The sequence below is a fragment of the Saccopteryx leptura genome, chromosome 1 (genome assembly GCF_036850995.1).
Source record: "Saccopteryx leptura isolate mSacLep1 chromosome 1, mSacLep1_pri_phased_curated, whole genome shotgun sequence".
In the NCBI taxonomy this organism is placed as follows: domain Eukaryota; kingdom Metazoa; phylum Chordata; class Mammalia; order Chiroptera; family Emballonuridae; genus Saccopteryx; species Saccopteryx leptura.
Window position 1 is genome coordinate 56,006,281 of NC_089503.1, and position 11,493 is coordinate 56,017,773.

General features: G+C 35.8%; 1 pseudogene; it reads left to right on the forward strand.

Moving 5' to 3' along the window:
* The first annotated feature begins 785 nt into the window (after positions 1-785).
* Positions 786-1,507, forward strand: LOC136388856 (olfactory receptor 51F2-like; annotated as a pseudogene).
* The last annotated feature ends 9,986 nt before the right edge of the window (positions 1,508-11,493 follow it).

Below are 11,493 nucleotides of genomic sequence, written 5' to 3' on the forward strand. Positions count from 1 at the left end.
TAAGCAATATGATTTTTTTAATTAAATGACATAGTTCATATAAAGCACATAGTGTTAGGCATGATATATTGTGGGATTCTAAAAATGATAGGTCTTTACTATCTTGCTAAGTAACTATAACTATTATAGTCTTCAATTTACCAATGAGAAAATATCAACCAAAAGTATTCTATTGAGTCCTCTGAATCCAAAAATTTTGTTACTATTATATTTTTCTCATCCTTTTACACTATATTGGTCAGGTTCTTCAGCGATACAGAACCAATAGAGGAGAGAAAGAGAAAGAGAGAAAGGAAGAGAGAAAGAGAAATAATATTTATTATGAGGAATTTACATAATTATGGACACTGAAAAGTCCCACGATCTGCTACCTGCCAACTAGAGACTCAGAAAATTAGTGGTACAGTTCCAGTTCAAGTCTGAAGGCCTAAGAACCAAGATAATTGGTGGTGAAAGTTCCAGTTCAAGTCTAAAGGTAGGAGAACTAAGAGCACTGATGGGGTAAGTTCCAGTTCAAAAACGGGAGAAGACTGATGTCACAGTTCAGCATTCAGACAGAAACAGAGAAATCATCTTTTCTCTATCTTTTTGTCTTATTTAAACCCCAACTAATTTAATGAAGCCCACCCACATTGGGCACTGCAAACCCCTTTGCTAAATCTACTGATTCAAATGCTAATCTTTTCTAGACACATCCTTACAGACACACCAAGGAATAATGTTTAACCCAATATCTGAGCATTCTGTGGCTCAGTCAAGCTGACATTTAAAAGTAATAACTACACTATTTCCTTTCTATGCTATCAACCACTGACCTGGGTTTGTGTATTTCAACACCAGTCACTGTGCTGTGCATGTTCTGGTTCACTGCAAGGCAGATCAGTTTCCATGCTTGTGTTGCCCTGGTACTTTTCATTCAACTCTTTACTGTCATGGAGTCTTCAGTGCTCCTGGCAATGGCTTTTGGCTGCTTCATTGCCATCTGTAACTCACTGAGATACACTACCATCTTGACTGATCCTAGAATCATCAAAGTGTGGTTTGCCTTTCTTGTCAGAAGGATGGTGATCCTCATGCTCCTGGTCCTGCTACTTAAATGACTCTCCTTCTGCCAAAGCCATGTATTCCATCATTCTTATTGTTTCTATCCTGATATAATCTAGCTTTCAAGTTCTGACAATAAGATCAATAGTGTTTTAGGACTTATTGCCCACATAGTTACTGCAGGAGTGGACTCCATCTTTATTCTTCTCTCCTGTATCCTGATTATTAAGACCAACTTAAGCATTGCTTCCCCAGAAGAGTGGCATAAGGCCTTTAGCACTTGCATCTACCACATAGGTGCTGTTGCCATCTTCTACATCCTTCTCATTTTTTCCACAGGTTTGGGAAAAAGGCACATCCTTATATACACACTCTTATGGCCTACATGTATTTGCTTATTCCACCAATGATGAATTCCATTGTTTATAGTGTGAAAACCAAGCAGATCCATAGAGCCATTTAAAAAGTCCTCTTTCCCAGGGCAGGTGAGATCTGACTCTAACATTTCCTCAATAAAATCTGCTCCTTAGTATTTCTCCAAAACCTAATGTTTAATCAATATTATCTCTTTTATCAGTGACCCCCCAAAAAAAACTAGGTGGAGTAGGGTCATTGGGGGATGCATTTTGGCAAAAATTTCTTTTTCATTTCCAATACAACTATTACTAGTATACTCTGTAGTAATGCCCAGTGAAATATTTTAATATTATGGAAATGTTAGTAAAGTTTTGAAAGAATGGATGACAATGGCTAAAATGAACACTTTCCATTAGAACTATCCTCCAAAACTGTTCTTGAAATAACATATCATTCTGTCTTATTTTGCTTTCTTAAAGTATACAAATAAATGTTTTATTTCATCTTACATAAGTTTGATCCTGTTATCTAGAATTCTTACATATAATTTAATTATCATTGATTCATTCTCTCATTTACTAACATACACTATTGCTGAACACTTCACAATATGGTAGAACGGCAGAGACAAAATATTGTCATAATTAGTGAATACCGCAAGTGACCAATTAAAATCTGAAGTATTTGTGTGCTGTTTTAAAATATATACATATAAGCCAAAGAAGTAAAAAAAAATATATGAAAAGAATGTATAATACAACTTGGGACATTCAAGAAATACTCACAATGTGTTTTTGAACTATAAAATAAAGAATTTAAGCCAGCCAGAAAAAGACAAATACAATATAATTTCACATATTGTGGAATCTAATAAACAAAATAAACTAACAAACAAAATAAAAATAGACTAATAGCAGCCTGACTTGTGGTGGCGCAGTGGATAAAGCATCAACCTGGAAACACTGAGGTTGCTGGTTCAAAACCCTGGCTTGCCGCCCTGGCCGGTTGGCTCAGCGGTAGAGCATGGCCTGGCATGCAGAAGTCCCGGGTTCGATTCCCGGCCAGGGCACACAGGAGAAGCGCCCATCTGCTTCTCCACCCCTCTCCTTCCTCTCTGTCTCTCTCTTCCCCTCCCACAGCGAGGCTCCATTGGAGCAAAGATGGCCTGGGCACTGGGGATGGCTCCTTGGCCTCTGCCCCAGGCGCTGGAGTGGCTCTGGTTGCAACAGAGCGATGCCCCAGAGGGGCAGAGCATCGCCCCCTGGTGGGCAGAGCGTCGCCCCCTGGTGGGCGTGCCAGGTGGATCCCGGTCGGGCACATGCGGGAGTCTGTCTGACTGTCTCTCCCCGTTTCCAGCTTCAGAAAAATACCAAAAAAAAACCCTGGCTTGCCTGGTCAAAGCACATATGGGAGTTGATGCTTCCTGCTCCTCCCCCTTCTCTCTCTCTCTCTCTCTCTCTCTCTTTCTCTCTCTCTCCCCCCTCTCTAAAATGAATAAATAAATAAATAAAAATTATTTTAAAAATAGACTAATAGCAAAAGGATTGACAGCTGTCACAGGGAAGGGGGATTTTGGGGCTGGGTAAAAAAGAGGAAGAGATTAAGAAAAGAAAAAAAAAGCTCATAGACACAAACAACAGTATGGTAGTTTTCAGAGAAGAAAAGGTGGGAGGGTAAAAAAGGGTTTAGGAGAGATAAATGGTAATAGAAGGAGACTTTGACTTGGGGTGGTGAATACATAATGCAATATGCAGATGACATATTATAGAATTGTGCACTTAAAATCTATATAATTTTATTAACCAATGTCACTCCAACAAAGTTAAAAAAGCAAAAAAAAAAAAAAAAGAAATTGGATAGTTCAACTTTCAGAATTGCAGCAAAAGATTCATCAATATTCTCCTCAGGAAAACTACTGTAAATACCTTTAGTTATAGTTAAAGTTATATGCATTTAATATATCTGGAAATTGCCTTAAGGGCATGCAGCAAATGAAAAACGATTTATTTAAGAAAATTTGGTAAATCATTATAAGACCAGTGGGAGTCACTGTTCACTTGAATTACAACCAGATTTAGCCCCTTTCTTCTCCCCACAGCTAAGCATATTGATAGCTCCACGCCAGGTAGGTGTTGCCAGAACACAGGGCTTCCTTTACCACTTGCTCACCCCACCCCATCCTCACCAGCTCTCAGTGTAAGGCCACAATATCTTCCAGGAAGAACAGACCACAGTATTTCTCATTTCCCACATCCCAGCTCCAATTGTAGAAGCTAAATTTCAGGTGAATGCAAAAGTCAGTGGTTCTCTTTATCCACTCAGCCTCACTTATATGGCAGAGGCTCAATTCCAGGCATAGAAATCAGAGAATACTGGGGCAGCAATCACCCTTTTCCAAGCTCTATTATAAGGCAGAACAACAAGTTGAAAAATTTGAAAGACTATATACTATCTTATCTGGTACCATGCATGTAAAAGCAGGGGTTTAGCTCCAAGAGAAGTGAGTTACAATGAAATTAAATTATGAATCAATGACAAAAATTTGGAAATTTGACAAACATCAGAGAAATGGTGGTGTGAGAGATAATCCTGATCTTTCCTTTTTAAATTTCAATAAATTCTACAACTATATGCAGAAAAAAAAAAACCTGGATGAACCTGAAATATACATACACCAGACAGACAAAGGTATAATTGCATAAGAAAGCAAGCCAAAGCTCAGAAGAAAAAAAAAATACCAGAGGACTGAGTCTTTCTCTTTCCTCATGGACCTGAGGCAGGGAGGCACTGTTGCTGCAGGCTTTGTCTAGACCTGGAGCCAGAAGGAGAGTCTGGGAGGAAGGAGCTGAAATGGGGGTGATGACTAAGAACAAAGAGCAGGGCCATTTCCCAGAGTCTGCCGCATCTGTGATTGCAGGGCTGGAAGATTACAGGCACTGGGCAAACACAAAACCAGTGGCACACTCCCAAGAACTATGGGCAAATAGCTTGTGGAGATTGGCCCATGGGGCACTGGGGCGCACATGATATGCTGGCTGTTCAGCCTTGTGACACTAAACGCCCCTGATCTGCGAGCTCTACCTCAACTGCTTCTGAAGCTCGACCACTGGCTCATGGTTTGCAGAGCCTACCTGGCCAAGGCTGTGCTTTGAGTGCTTAGAGTGGTATCGGAGAAGGGACTGGACTGTGTCACCCCAGCCTCCTGGCTCCTCATTGCTCCCCTTGCTGTGAGAACAGTGCTGGTAGTGGACCCCCTCCACTAGGTCTCCAGGCTGCTCTCTCCTGTGAGAGGCAGGAGCACCCCATGCCTGATCATCTGGTTTGTTGGGACGTGGGGGAGGGTCCTGGAGGACCCCTGCTCAGCCATTTCTAAAACCATAGAGTTGCAAAGTCCTGGCAACAAGCCCCTCCTACCAACATGAAGGCCCTGCCTGCATCACTACAAAAGTGACAGCAGAACACCCAAGAATCTCACAGAGGCAAATCATGTAATATAGTACCCCTGCCAGAAAAAAAAATAATTATCTCTTATTGGGGTTATTAACAATACCACTTGCAAATGCCATCAAAGAAAAAGAAATCAAATATGGATATACAAGACAGAGACGTAGCTCAGATAGATGATGAAAAATCTCCAGAAAAAAACTCAATTACATGGAAACTTTGGAGCTTAATGACAGAGAATTCAAAATTGAAGCTCTAAAAATACTCAATAAGATACAAGGAAACACTGAAAGGCAATTTAGTGAGCTCAAAAAACAACTTAATGAACAAAAAGAGTACTTCACCAAGGAAATTGAAACTATAAAAAAGAACCAAATAGAGATGAAAAACTCAATATACAAACTGAAAAATGAAATAACAAGTTTAGTCAATAGAACAGGCCAGATAGAGGAGAGAATCATTGACAATGAAGACAGCAACTAGAGATACAACAGAGAGAAGAGAGACTTACAAATTTAAAAAAATGAGAAAGCTCTACAAGAATTGTCTGACCCATCAGGAAGAGCAATATAAGAATAATTGGTATATTAGAAGAGGAAGAGAGAAAAAAAGGGAATGGAGAACATATTGAAACAAATAATCAATGAGAACTTCCCAAGCCTGTGGAAAGAGTTAGAGCTTCAAATCCAAGAAGCAAACAGAACACTGAGTTACCTCAACCCAAACAGACGTACTCCAAGGCACATCATAATGAAATTACTACAAATCAATGACAAAGAAAGAATCCTCAAGGTAGCTACGAAGAAGAATATAACATATAAAGTAAGGCCCATTAGGCTATCATCAGATTTCTCAGCATAAACTCAACAAGTCAGAAGAGCCCCAACATTTAAAATACTGAAAGAGAGGAACTACCAGCCAAGAATACTATATCTATCAAAGCTATCCTTCAAATTTGAAGGGGAAATTAAAACATTTACAAACATACAGTAATAAGAGGGAAGTTCATATCATTTTAGGTTTATATGAAAAAACAAGAGAGAGCCCAAGTAAACAACCTATCATCACATCAAAGGGAACTAGAAAAAGAAGAACAAAGGCAACCCAAAATCAGCAGAAGTAAAGAAATAATAAAACTTAGAGCAGAAATAAATGAAATAGAGAACAGAAAAACTATAGAAAAAATTAATAAAACAAGGAGCTGATTCTTTGAAAAGATCAATAAAATCGACAAACCTCTGGCAAGACTCACTAAGGAAAAAAGAGAAAGAATTCATATAAACAAAATCCAAAATGAAACAGGAGAAATTAGCACCGATATCATAGATATACAAAGAATTATTGCAGAATACTATGAAACATTATATGCCACCAAATTCAACAATCTAGAAGAAATGGATAAACTGCTAGAACAATACAATCTTCTTAGGCTGAATCACAAAGAAGTAGAAAACCTAAATAGACCGATAAGCAGGGAGAAAATAGAAACTATCAAAAACCTCCCCAAAAATAAAATTCCGGGGCCAGATGGCTATACTAGTGAAATATGCCAAACATTCAAAGAAGAGTTGGTTCCTATGCTTCTCAAAGTCTTCCAAAAAATTAAAGAAGCAGTGCTTCCAAACACATTTTATGAGGCCAACATAACCTCATACCAAAACCTAGCAAGGACAACACACAAAAAAAAGAAAACTACAGATTAATATCTCTAATGAATAGAGATGCAAAATCCTAAACAAAATACTAGCAAATCAAATGCAACAACAAATCAAAAAAATAATTCATCATGATCAAGTGGGATTTATCCCAGAGACACAAGGATGGTTCAACATACATAAAACAGTTAATGTAATACACCATATCAACAAAACAAAGAATAAAAACATATGATCCTATCAATAGAAGCAGAAAAAGCATTTGATAAAATACAACATCCTTTTATGTTTAAAACACTCAACAAAATGGGTATAAAAGAAAAATATCTCGACATAATAAAGGCCATTTTTGACAAACCATCAGCTAACATCATACTAAATGGTAAAAAACTGAAAACTTTTCCTCTAAAATCAGGAACACGGCAAAGTTGCCCACTCTCTCCACTCTTATTCAACGTAGTGCTGGAAGTTCTAGCCATAGCAATCAGAAGAGAAAGAAATAAAAGGCATCCATATTGGGAAAGAAGAAGTAAAGGTTTCACTTTTTGCAGATGATATGATCCTGTATATAGAAAACCCCAAAGACTCCACAGAAAGACTATTAGAAATAATAAACCAGTACAGTAAGGTTGCAGGATACAAAATTAATATACAGAAGTTTATTGTTTTTTTATATGCCAACAATGAAACCTCAGAAAAAGAACTCAGAAAAATAATCCCTTTTACAGTTGCAACAACAACAAAATATCTAAGAATTTACATAACAAAGAATGTAAAGGACCTATATATTGAAAACTAAAAAACATTATTAAAGGAAATTAAAAAAGACACAATAAAATGGAAAAATATTCCTTGTTTGTGGATAGGATGAATAAATATAGTTAAAATGGCCATATTGACCTGTGGTGGCGCAGTGGATAAAGCGTCGACCTGGAAATGCTGAGGTCACTGGTTCGAAACCCTGGGCTTGCCTGGTCAAGGCACATATGGGAGCTGATGCTTCCTGCTCCTCCCCCCTTCTCTCTCTGTCTCTCTCCTCTCTCTCTCTCTCTCCCTCTTTCTCTCCTTTCTAAAATGAATAAATTTTAAAAAATGGCCATATTACCCAAAGCAATATACAAATATAAAGCAATTCCCATCAAAATACCAATATCATTTTTTAAAGAAATGGAACAAAAAATTACAAGTTTATATGGAACCATAAAAAAAAAAACCTCAAATAACCAAAGTAATCTTAAGAAAAAAATATGAAGCTGGAGCCATTACAAGTCCTGACTTCAAACTATACTACAAAGACACGATAATCAAAACAGCATGGTACTGGCAAAAAAAAAAAAAAAATAGACACACAAACCAATGGAACAAAATAGAGAGCCCAGAAGTTAAACCACATCTATATAGTCAAATCATCACTGATAAAGGAGCCAAAAACACACAATGGAAAAAAGAAAGCCTCTTTAATAAACGGTGCTGGGAAAATTGGAAAGCCACATGTAAAGAAATGAAACTTGATTAAAGTTTATCTCCTTGCACAAAAATTAATTCAAAATGGATCAAAGACCTAAATATAAGATCTGAAACAAAAAATTACATAGAAGGATTCATAGGTACTAAACTCATGGACCTTGGCTATAGAGAACATTTTATGAATTTGACCCTGAAGGCAAGAGAAGTGAAGGCAAATATAAGTGAATGGGACCATATCAAACTAAGAAGCTTCTGCACAGCAAAAGAAACTGCCAACAAAACAAAGACAAGCAACTAAATGGGAGATGATATTTTTAAACAACAGCTCAGATAAGGGGCTAATATCCAAACATATAAAGAACTCACAAAACTCAGCAACAAATAAAAAATCCAATAAAAAAATGGGAAAAGGACATGAACAGACACTTCTCCCAAGAAGAAATACAAATGTCCAACAGATATATGAAAAGATGCTCATCTTTACTAGCTATTCAAGAAATGCAAATAAATACTGCAATGAGATACCACTTCACTCCTGTGACATTAGCTATTATCAACAAGACATGTAATAACAAGTGCTGGAGAGGCTGTGGAGAAAAAGGAACCCTCATTCACTGTTGGTGGGAATGTAAACTAGTACAACCATTATGGAAGAAAGTATGGTGGTTTCTCAAAAAATTAAGAATAGAATTACCATATGACCCCGCAATCCTTCTACTGGGTACATACCCCTCAAACTCGAAAACACTGGTACATAAAGACACATGTACCCCCATGTTCATTGTAGCATTGTTCACAGTAGCCAAGACATGGAAACAGCTGAAATATCCTCAAATAGAGGATTAGATAAAGAAGGTGTGGTACATATACACAATGGAATACTCTTCAGCCATAAGAAATGATGGCATAGTACCATTTACAACAACATGGATGGCCCTTGATAACATTAGACTGAGTGAAATAAATAAATCAGAAAAAGCTAAGAACTGTATGATTCCATACATAGGTGGGACACAAATTGAGACTCATGGACATAGATAAAAGAACAGTGGTTACCAGGAGGAAGGGAAGGGTGGAGAGGAAGGGGGATGGGGAAGGGGAGGGGTTTAAAGAGAAACAAAATATAGGGTGACAGAAGATGATTTGACTTTGGGTGTAGGGTATACAGCATAATCGATTGTCTACATAATGCGAAGATGTTTTCTCTAAATCTATGTACTCTGGTTGACCAATGTCACCATGTTAAATTTAATTGTCTAAATAAATTTTAAAAAATATAATAATACAATAATGAATAAATACCAATACAAGAATAAAAAATTTTGGAAATTCACAAATATTTGAAAATTAAACAGTGCACTCATAAGTAATCATGGTCAAAATAAGAAATAATTTGAGATGAATGAAAGTGCTATGTGAAACAAGACTACTTAAAAGAAAATTTATAGCCTATATTTTTAAAAAATATATCTAAAATCAATTACCTAAACTTCCACTTTAAGATCCTGGGGGGTAGGGGGTAAGAGAAAGAGCAAACTAAACTTAAGCAAAAGGAAAAAATTAATGATTATATCAGTGGAAATAAATGAAATAGAAAATAAAAAAATAATAGATAAGATCAACTAAACCAAAGTTGGTTCTTTGATGACAATGAATTAGTAATATCAAAACTTCCAAAAAAGAAACACCTAGGTCTAGATGGTTGGATTCACCAGGTCTAGATGGATGGATTAACTAAACACTTTAAAAAAATAGTATCAACTTTTTATAAACTCTTCCAAAGAAGAGAAGAGAATGCACACCAACTCCTCCTAATGAAGCCATTTTACCCTGATGTCAAAATCAGACAAAGATATCACAGGAGAGAATATTAAAAACTAAATATATATATTGTGAATATAGATGCAATTCTACTCAATAAAATACTAGCTAACAAAACCCAGCAACATATAAAAAGAATTATACATTAAGTGGAATTCATCTCAGAAATGCAAGGTTGATTTAACATTGCAAAAAACAATAGAATAAAGGACAAAAATGACATGATCATCTCAATAGATGAAGAGATGCAGAAAAAGCTTTGGACAAAATTCAACATCCATTTATAATAAAAACATTCAAAAATTAGTAAGAAAAAGAAATTTTCTCAACTGATTATAGATGTCTATGAAAAATCTACAACTAACATTATACTAAATGATCAAAACTGAATGCTTTACCCTACTATGATGAACAAAACAAGGGTTCCCTTTCATCAATTTATTCAATGTTATATATATTTTAGCCAGGTTATTTAGAAAAGGCAATGAAATAAAACTTATTCAGATTGTAAAGGTAGAAGTATAATTAGATCTACCTATTTTGCATGTTTTCTGATTTTTTTGTATATAACATTTCACTGTAAGAAATGTACTAAAAGTCATTAAAACTGATAAATGACCATCAAATTTGTATAACAGCAATATATAAAAAATCAACTATATTTCTATATACTAACAAGGAACTATTCAAAACTGAAATTAAGAAAAAATTTTATTTACCATGACATCATAAAGAGTTAAAATAGTTGGCAATAAATTCAGTCTAGAAGGTGCAAGACTTTCACACTGAGAACAATGTAAACAAAAAAACCACTGCTTCAAAGAAATGAAAGCAGTCTTAAATAAATGGAAAGATATGCCATGTTTATGGATTTGAAGACAACAATGTTAACACAGGTATACTCCAAAATAGATTCATAAATGTAACAAAATCCTTAACCAAAATTTGTTTGTTTCTTTGCATAAATTGACAGCTGGTCCCAAAATACATATGAATTTTAAGACACCTAGAATAAACAAAATCATCTTTTAAAAAAAGTTGAAGGATTCACACTTAACAATTTCAAATTTTACTACAAAGCTACAGTCATCAAGACAGTGTGACACTGCATAGGATAGCTACAAAGCTCAACAGATAGAATTGAGAGTACAAAAATAATTCCTCACACTTGTTAATTGATATTTGACACAGATGCCAAGACATGTCAATGAGGAATCAAAAGTGTTTTTAATAAAGGGTGCTGCTACCCAAGTGTTTATTAAGTAAAAAATAGCTCTATACAACATGATACATTCATACAATGGAATATTATTCACCAATGAAAACGGTGATGTATTTACACTTACCATAAAATAGAAGCACTTTGAAAAAATTATGCTCATTGAAAAATAAACCAGTAACAAAAAAATCACATATTATGTGAGTCAATTTACATACTATGTGCAAAATAGGCAAATTTGTGGAGACAGAAAGTAGATTAATAGCTGCCTAAGGCTGGGTGGGATAGAAGGTAATGAAATATGACAACTTATGGGTACAGACACCCTGCATGTGGGGTTCTGTCTCTCTATTTCCCCTCTTCTCACTTAAAAGAAAAGTTAAAGTGATCTTTTGGTATGCTTCTAACCCAAGCAAGAAACAACATTTTAACTGCTAAAAGTGGCAATTTATGCAATGACCAGAAATATAAATTTTAAAAACACAT